Genomic DNA, 10,033 nt, shown 5'->3' with positions numbered 1-10,033 from the left:
GGAGGGGGAGGGGTATGGCAACCTCTTAAACTCCTGAGCGAGCAGGTGTGTCGGAGCCAGGAGAACTTGGCCTCTGCTTAGATTAGGAGCAATTAAGAGAGAGACGGAGTGGTATTCTTCACCCCCTCCATATTTCTATGTAGGATCTATGAATTTGTGTCCATATATCTCAAGCACCACCGTCCACGTGGGGGTTTTCAGAGCTGACTTTCTGACCCTATACGCTTCCACACAGTGAGAACTCCCCTCCCTGCAGATCGAGAAGAGACCGACCCCCTCACCAAGACAAACAGGAAGCCATCCCTCCCTCCCTCCCAGCAAAGAACCCCTCCCCCCATTGTTATGGGACTTGGTTACCATAGCGATGTGACAGAGAAAAATGAGAGAGAATTATGAGCGATATTTCAATACAGATAAGGCTTGAGCTGTATCAGTCCTGTGATTCGAGCTTGAGACATCACCTTGCCTGATGCCCATGATGCTGATGATTCGTGCATCAACAGTGAATCCCAAGAGCCTGCAGGTCAGACAGTCCCTGTCTTGGGAGAGAGAGCTGTTAAGTGTCACACTGCAGGTGTGTAAGTGGCATGATACCTGCCTTGCATCATCCCTACTGAAGGAATAGTGTGGTGAACAAGACAGTAGCACAACTTGCCTGGAGTTATGTGCTACTGGGCGGAGTCAGGCAACTAAACAAGAGATGCGATCATTTCAGAGAGTACTAGGTGGTACGAAGAAAATCCAGTGGGATAAAAGGATGGAGTGGACTTGGATTTATCTCCTAGCACTGTCTTTTGGATAGACTCTGGTGAGGCACTGGAGTATGTATGACTATGGTAGCCTGCAGCCAGGAACACCCTGCCGGTGACATGCATATTGCTTAATGTAGATAACCATGAACTGCCTTGTTTGTCCTCTTCATTTAGAAGAGCTGTCCCCAACCTTTTTGGCACCAGAGACCGGTGCTCCTGTGAGAATTTAATGCCTGATGATGTGAGGTGGAGCTGAGGCGGTGATGCTGGCGCTGGAGAGCAGCTGAGAATACAGATGAAGCTTCTCTCACTGGCCTGCCGCTCACCTTCTGCTGTGCAGCCCGGTTCCTAACAGGCCAATGACCAGAGCCAGTCTGGAGCCCGGGGGTTGGGGACCCCTGATTTAGAACATGGACTTATTTTTCTGCTCCCATTTGTACTTGAAAGAAAAAGCATGTAGTGGGTGAGAGGAATTAGTGAATCGCTGCATTCTTGCATGGTTGGATTCATGCATTTGAGAAATAGAAAGGAGAGAATCAGAGGCCTTGACAAATAATGCAATATCTTTTGCTCCCTTAAAATTAGCAAACTGACATGGGAATAGCTTAGCTTCAAAGAACCACGTCCTTTACTTGACAGATTTCTCAGACAGAGACTACTGTGATCATTCCAACATTTACACAGAACTACTGACAATAACTATCAATTTTTGTAGCTCTAATTATAGGCTCCTTATAAATATTACCTATACTACTTACAGCATTCCATGTAATGATCTATAATCTAAGGCTCGGCAAGTTTAGAAAAGTTTCTCAAGTTTACTTATTGTTCATTAATAACGCAAATGGATTACCACTCAGATCACGTTGGAATCTGTCTATTTTTCCTGCCAAAAAAACTATGTGACACCTTTTGCACCTTGGAGCCTCTCCAATATCCTCAAACAATTCCCCTTTCAAGCTTTCTTCTTTTGCCACGGGCAGGAAGGACTTGGTAAATTCTAGTTTATTTGAGTGTATAGAGATTGCAAAAGGATCTCATGCAGTTTAAGACATCTGTAATTGCTCAGTTCTTTCAACTTCCCACCTGCTAACTGTTTTGCTAAGAATATTTACAAGCTGAATTTGATTTTGCCCTCTCTATTGGACATGTGGAGATACAGAAATTTTACGATAGACCAAATTTAGCGAAAGGAAGAAATCGAAGATGCAGAGTATTTGCGTAATCCACATAAAATCGCACAACTCTGGCTGAAAGTTGCATATGTAGTTGAAGTCTACAGTATATTTATACGCTGGGGAAAAAAGTAGTATATTTCTGAAAACCGGGGGCAAAATTTACAATAGCTGCAGTGTACGACACTGTATGTACAATTTTAAAAATATTATACCATGGTTAGGTGACTAGAAATGAAACATGTGACATCGTTTCTCACATTCTCCTTGATCTAAAATCTTAACACCTTAAGGAAAGACGACAGATCCAAAACTGCATCTAGAGTGGTAACAGCTATTTGAGTTTTGTGGCCAACACTCTTCCTCAATTCGCTGAACCACTCTGTGCAGAATGACGAGGTCCATTTGTTCTAAATTGATTTACGATTAGACCTTCTTTCATCCTCCTGGGTTCTCACAATTGACGCTTCGGGATAAAGTGAAATTTTGAAAATTGAAAAAGAGAGCTATTTTGTCAGCCCAGGTCTCTTCACATAAACTTATCTGGGTTGGGGTGATGTTAACATGGATTCGCACTTGGGGTTTAGCTTAGGACCTGCTCGGGATGAGGACACAAGGCTTTTCCCTTAACACTATAGAACCTCATGACATTACTTCATCATAGTGGGTGGTGGAGGCCAATGGTTTTGTTTAGTCATATTTTTGGGGACCATAAATTCGCTTCTCTTCCACAAATTTCTTCTTCTTAATAGAGGAGAAAATTACTTAAAACACAGTCTTACGTGTCTGTCTCTACTAGTGGACTGTGAATTCCCCAAGGGTAGGGACAGCTTATTCTTTTCTATATCTCCGACATCTAGCACAGAGCATCATATGAAACTGACACAATAAATATTTACTGAATTGAATTAACTAAATGGAATAAAACTACGCCAACACATTTAGCGATTTTCCTTCTCTCCTGAATGCTTTCCCATTTCAATTCATGGCAACTCCATCTTTCTAGCCACTCAGATGAAACAGAGAAACAATAAAGGCACATCAGGGCCGTCATCACAACCCTGGGGGCATTCTCGAACCTTCGCTTTGTCTTACACCTGACATTCAACCTATCAGCAAACCGAACTGCTTCTGCCTTCCGCATAGAGCTCGACTTTCTACCTCTTCTTTCATGCTCTCCTGCTGTCAAAAAATTCCTGGTCCTCTTTTGCTAGGATTATTAAAATTCTTAACTAGTCTGCTGTGTCCTTGTCTCTGTTCTGTTCATCATACTTGTACTTAATTCATGCCGATGGCTTCCCTTCTATATTCACGTTGAAAGCCAACTTCAACAGGACTGTGTGGCCCTGCGTGCGGCCTGTGCCGTGTGACCTCTCCAACCTCATGCCCACCTTGCTTTCCTTGTTTGCTCTGCCATGGCCACACCAGCGACATACAGTTCCACGGTGACACCAGCCTGCGTCCACCCCAGGGCCTTTGTCCTTGAAGCATTCCCTCTGTCAGTTTTATGTCTTAGGAAAGGTGCCTCCTGGCAGGACACGACACATGTCATCTTCAGTTAGCAACTTCAGGAAAGAGAAAGGTAATTTATCCCAATTCCTCAGGCGGAAAGTATGGAAGGTCACTTTCTAGCAGCTATATCGTGTACCACGTGACAATCTCAGGGTAAACTTATCTCTACGTTGCTTTTTGCGTGTGCTTCTTACTGAACGGAGAGAAAGTAATCTTTATAGATAACATATGTTCTCGTATTGACATATTGAGCAAGAATAGAGAAGCTGGACTCACACTATGTCGCTTCTTAGAATCTGTGACCGCAAAAGACTCTCAATGTCTAGGCCAAATGGTCTGGAGAGCTTCATGCATAAACGCAAACAGGAAGTGGCTGGCAGGGCAGAATGCACCAAATGGAGAAAGCCCATCTAGGGGCAATGGGATCATTAGACAATTGAAACCCCTTTATTGCTTGAAGATCTTGGCCCAAATGATCCATGTTTCTGCCTTGCCTTTTAACAGGCAGAATAAGGTGTGTTCAGGGCTCCTGGTGGGAGGTATAATCTTGTCCCAAGTGAGACTTAATTGCAGACTGTGTCCCCTCCTCTGTCTCCAGGTATAAAAACATAATGAGTGACCATTGGGAGAAGGGAATTGGCAGAGTTTAATCTGATCGTAATTTTCAGATCGTAATTGGAACGCATCCAACATGTCGAGTGTCTTAAAAGCAAGGATTTCTTACAGTGCACAGGTTCTTGGGATAGTGGGTTCTGGACTGAGGATTTTTAAAAGGCAGAAAAAAATACAGCGAATTCATGATTAAAATATACTCCATCTAGAAAGTTTGCATTTTTATGTTCAGAGCAACTAGACATGATAAGGAGGCCTTTCCTGGGGACATAGGACTCTCCACGACCCTGCTGCTGGTTTACTTCCAGGGTGGGTCCAGGGACCAAGGCAAACGAGACAGGGGGACATTCACTGCATTTGTTTATGTAAAGATTGTAGACAACCAAGTCTGAGGATCGGCAAGGCGCGAAGCTGGGTGAGAGTGGGTTAAAGAGCAAACGTTAGGTGGGAAATTGAGACATTATTGAATATAGACAATTCTTTGGATAACGTAATGTAGAAAAGAGTAGAAATATGAGATGATCGCGAGAAGGAATGAGAGATCACAGAAAGCTTTCTTCCAGGTTGGGAGGTAAGAGGGCAGGTCTGTGGGATGATGGGAAGGGTCCAGTAGAAAAGGGACGAAACAGAGAATTTAACTGCTGCATATATTTCTTGAGAAAGGGAGTGGGGATAAGATCAAGTGCGTACGTGGAAAGACTGGGTTTTGCTGGGATCGGAGAAACTTTGTTCTTGTAATAGGAGGGGCACAGAACGTGTGAGTCCAGCGAAAGGGTGGGACAAGACAGTACCTTCTGGTGGGTGGGAGTCATGTTCCCAGCAAGGTCATCAGGTATGGGAGAGGGTGCAGCTTGTCTATGGGCGTCTGTCAGGAGGCAGGTCATTTCCTGAGCCTCAGTTTCTGCAAGGTGGAGATACTACTAATGGTTGTCGTGAGGATTGTTAATCTATGTAAAAGTTTCAGTTCTTAGCACATAATTATATAATAAATATTGTTTTGTTTTGTTTTTTTCTCTTATGAACAAACACTCTCACCTACGCCATCATTGAGGAGGGAGATCTGTAATCACACATCACAGTGCAGGCCAGGGCTGAGGAAGGAGCATGAGTATTCGTGTTTATAGCAGAGAGAAGTGAAAACGGGAAGAAAACAGGAAGAAAACAGGAAGAAAACGGGAAGGCCTGATGGAAATTGGATCTGTTTGAACATCGCCGGTGTTGGGGTCCATGGCGTTCGAAGTTGTTAGGGCATTACAATTTCAAGGATGCTTACAGAAATGCGGGAAAAAAAATGCAAACAGATTGCAGAAAACAACTGAAGAGAGACGCAGCGTTTCTTTGTTATTAGTTAGAACTTATTAATTTAGAGGTATAAAAAATTCAACATCTACTTCAGGCTTTTATGGGTACCTGTCGGATTTTGTTGAGTCTGGATATCTGAAAATTTATAATCTGAAAAGTTACTCAGTGTCATGGGCCAGATTTCATTCAAGTCAAGCTGAGATTTATATATCGCTTTTCAGTGGGAAGAGCTGCTTTGCAAGTAGTCTGAAATGAACGTGTCAGGGCTGTAGTTAGATTCCTCTGCATGATTAAGATTTCTCTGTCCGATGATCCTGAAGGGTGAGCTTTTCGGAAATGTTCTCGCCAAAGCAGGTGTTCCGGCTTTGAACACAGGCTTAGTGGGAGAGTAGAAAATGGAAACTAATAGACTCAATATGTACATGCTTCACCATTAAACTAAGCTACTTAGGTGTTTGAAAAAGTATAGTCAGTCATTTTAAAATGTTTTCATTGTCAAAGACATGTCAAAGCAACTGTGACATGTGAATGCCACTGTGAGGCGTCTCAGAAATACCGGCACATCTCTGTGTTTGCCTTTGCAAGGAACGTTGCTTTTCAATTTCTATCTTTTTTGTTTGCTTGTTTGTAGAGTTTTACATTTTCTTATTTGCAGCGTGACTGTGAATGAAGATCACCAGACTGCAGGATACAGGAACTGTAGGACTATTTCTCTTTTCATTGAGTTTCTCAAAGTAAAACGATGATGAAAATAACTTGTAGGTGGTAGCAACAATCTGACAGGGCTCTATAAGACATGAACAGAATGTGAAGCTACTTAGTAATTTTATGCTGAGATCTCCAAATTATGTTTCTCTTAACAAAGTATTAAATATGAATTATTAAAGATTTAAATGGCATCATCTTATTGTCTTCTCATTTCTGCCTTTCCCCTTCTTTCCTGCATTGGACAAAGCCTTGACCAATTTTCTCCTTCCTGCCTCAGTAATTAAACAGAATATCTCATTCGAAATTCAGAATAGTCTTTGAACTATCCATCAATTCCATTGGAATCAGTGCTAATTACCCAGGAACCGGTGGGCTTCACAGGGGAAATACAGGCCGTGGGGAAAATGCTCAGCCTCTTACGCATTCCATCACCAGCCCGGCTCTGGGTGGGGGCCTTCCCACCGCCATCAGGGGAAGCAATGTCTTCTCCCGCCGTCCTGTCGGTGTGAACTTGCTCCGTTTGGAACCTGCACTGTTGATTATTTTGCCTTCTTCTTCTTTATAGCCTTTGTCATCCTAGTCATTAATCGCATAATTAAAGACTCTTGAAACATTTGCTTTGTCTCTAATCTATTTCTTCTTTTAGCTAGATAGCTAAAACTTAATTTTCTCTCTCTCCTACAAAATGAGAGTCTAAAAAGGGTTCTTTTTTTTTTACACTTCCTATTCAGTTCCGAGTCTACTGATACCCGCTTCAGCTGTCACTCACTAATCCACTGAAATTATCCTGGTGACAAACTCCTCGTTGTCACAGTCAGTGGACATTTTTGGTCTTTATCTGACTCTGATGGAAATAACCATTCAAAATTATCATGTTAAAGTTGACAAAAGGTTATGAGATCAAGGAGCAAGTATTCATTTTCCTCTGGGAAACAGCCATCTAAAAAAATCACGTGTAGGTTTGGTAACCTCCTGACCTTTGTGACTGTGTCATGAGCACTAGCTAACTGTTTGTAAAATATCTGAATAGATATTTTCTCAAAAATGAACAACCAGAGGCTATGACTTATGTAGCCCATTTCTCTCTTCTGCTCATGGAAAGTCAAGTCTGCGACTGTCAGGCTGCTTGACAAGTATGGTCAAGGTCTAGCATGCAACCCAAAATTTTTACAAGAAAGACGGGTTCCTTGAACCCCATCCATTTGTAGTTGGGGAAGGAAGGGTCTCCGAGTCTCCTCTTAACCTGTGCCTAACCTGAATACCCAAATGAGTTAGTTACTGGGTAGGGCAGCAGAGCAGGGTATAAAACCAGACTCCAGGCTCTGGAAGCAGATGGCTCACTTCTGCCACTGTTTCTCAATTTCTTAACCTGTAAAAAGTATATAATAGTAGTAAATTAATATTTATGTTAAAAGAGATAACTCAGGCATTTAGAAAAGAGCTTGAGTCTAGTAAGCACTCATTGAACTGTAGCTAGTACTAGTATTAGAATTAAAATCAGAATAGTATTAGCATTATTACCAGGCTAGCGTTAAGCCAACTGTGAACCCCAATGTCTGTGTTGGAAGGGAGGTGAGGAAGAACAGTAGAGAAGGCTGAGGTTATAGCGGATGACGACTATTTATGTAGAGAATACATTAATAGACATAACAAGTCAGGATATATCCGTCTTTAAGTTTTAGGTAGACGTTTTATAAACATCATGTCTTTATAATCAAGAAATTCCAATTAGTTTGAAATGCGAAAACACAAGTATTAACTCTTCTAATGTCTTTGGGTGCTTCTGCTCTATTCTGTTGAGTAACTTACCTGCTGACATTTAGAATAATAAGTTAATAGCTTTTTTTAAAGGTCGACAAAACTCCATTTCTATTCTATCTAGTTTCTAAAGGACCTGAGGTTATCGGTAGCCCTTTTAAAAATTATGTTTCCATAAATTATACTAAGTCATTAGTTTTCTATTAAGAAAGGTATTGCCTTCATATAAATAAGAATGCAAATTTTCCAGTAAATAACGGTGTGGAAAGATTTAGTCATGACTTTTTCCTCATTTACAAAACAATAGGCTGTACTAATTAGACAATCTCTCAGGTCCCTTGAAGTGCTATTATTGTCTATATGACACTGGGTGTAAAGCAATTATGCAGACATATCCTCGAGGTACTCCTGAGTTATTATTGCCATAGGATACTGTAATCGCATTATGCAGAAAAAAATCATGGCTCAATACAGTGGGAGTTTGTTGTTGCTTTTCAACTTAAATTCTAAGCAGATAGTGACTTTTCCTTCAAAAAAAATTTAAAGTGCCCTTGACAATGCCATGGTCACACGACACTGCTCATGCTGGAGGGAGCAGAGAGAACAAAGATAGTACCATGGTTAACACTGAGAAGCAGGGAGCTGCAGCATCAGGCAGCTACTCCACTGTTGGCAATTGGCCTCTGAGCAAGAAATGTTGAAAGAAGTATGGAAATAAAGAAACCCCCTTATCCGTGCTAGGAACTAGGGAAACAGGAAAGTTCACATTGGGATCTCGTTGAATTTCTTCAAGTTAAGGTCTGAATGGGATCCGTGTGGAAGATCCCCAGAGAGCGGAAAATTCACCTGTGGATCAAGAGAACCCAAAAGAAGTCTACAGATCTCCTTTCTGTACACGAATGACTCCTGAAGCAAAAATACGATCGGTGGAAAATTAAAATAATATTCTCTAAAATAAGTATTTGGCAGCGAGAAAGGAACTACAGTCGTAGATAATTTAGAAGATTAACTGAGAAAACTGCTTATAGCAACTTATGGGCTACAGCAAAAACAGGACACCAGTGACAAAGTACAGCTTTAACTCTTTTCACTATTTACTAGAAAAAATTTTAAAAAATAATGGAGCTTTAATTTTTTCTCACTGTCTCATCAGCGGCGTCTTGACTACTGAAAACTAGACACGTCTTTCCCTTAGCGAGCAGGACATGGTCTCCGCTCAGTGCCTCCCTGCTGGCTCATTCTCCTCTACCGCCCTGAATGCGGGCACTCCGAAAGGCTTGTCCTCTGCTCCAGCCCGTTCTACACGCTAGTGGTCTCTTCATCGATTTTTTATGGTTTTAGTGATACTTGACTTAAGATACGTGCTCACCGTTATCTTCTGAAGAGAATCCTGTCACTAAATATTCAAACGCTTCTCTCTCTCAGGTCCCATATCACCACCTTAACCCAAGTTTTTATCACGTCTTGTTTAAGGTAAACTCAGAACTATTCCCTGGCATCTACTCTTGTCCCCCTCTGATTGATTCTCCACGATCAATCAGGAGAAACTTAAAAATAGGCACATTTTTATGTGGCGTATGCGAATATGCCACTTCTCTACTTAAATTCTTTGGTACCTTCTCATCGCTTTTCGGATAGAGGCCAAAATTCTTAACATCGCCTGCAATGTTAAGATCCTTCATGATCTGGCCCTGCTTCGCGCCCCAGTCTTGTATTGAGACCTAAGTCTTCCCTTGGCCCTTTTAATGTTTTCTTCTGGTTTCTGGAATGTGTCACCTGGAATGTGTTAACCGCTGAACTCATAAATTTTGCAGCTTCTTTCTTTCTCTTGCAGTAAATGCACAGAAAAATATCTATTAAAATTTATCCAAAGTCTAATGTATTTGATAGATTTTTTTCTTATTTTACACATTATGCTTATTTAATTATTATTTCTAAAGCCAATCACTGGGGTTCATATCCATGCAAATATATATTAATATGCAAATATATTAAGCATAATATATCTACTTAATATTATGATTCTAATAGTATTTCTTGCTTTGTAAACTGTTATTTTAACTACACATTATGTTGTATTGCTTAGAATTATATACTTAAGAGATACATAGGTTTATGCTTTTAATTTTATAACTTACAAAATGTGTAGATTAATAAGATTGAAGTCTAATAAAGTTATTCTTGAATGCTTTTAGTAGTACATCTTACAGCAGG

The sequence above is a fragment of the Pteropus alecto genome, unplaced genomic scaffold (genome assembly GCF_000325575.1).
Source record: "Pteropus alecto unplaced genomic scaffold, ASM32557v1 scaffold16, whole genome shotgun sequence".
NCBI classification, from domain to species: Eukaryota; Metazoa; Chordata; class Mammalia; order Chiroptera; family Pteropodidae; genus Pteropus; species Pteropus alecto.
Note: the sequence above shows the minus strand (reverse complement) of the source record.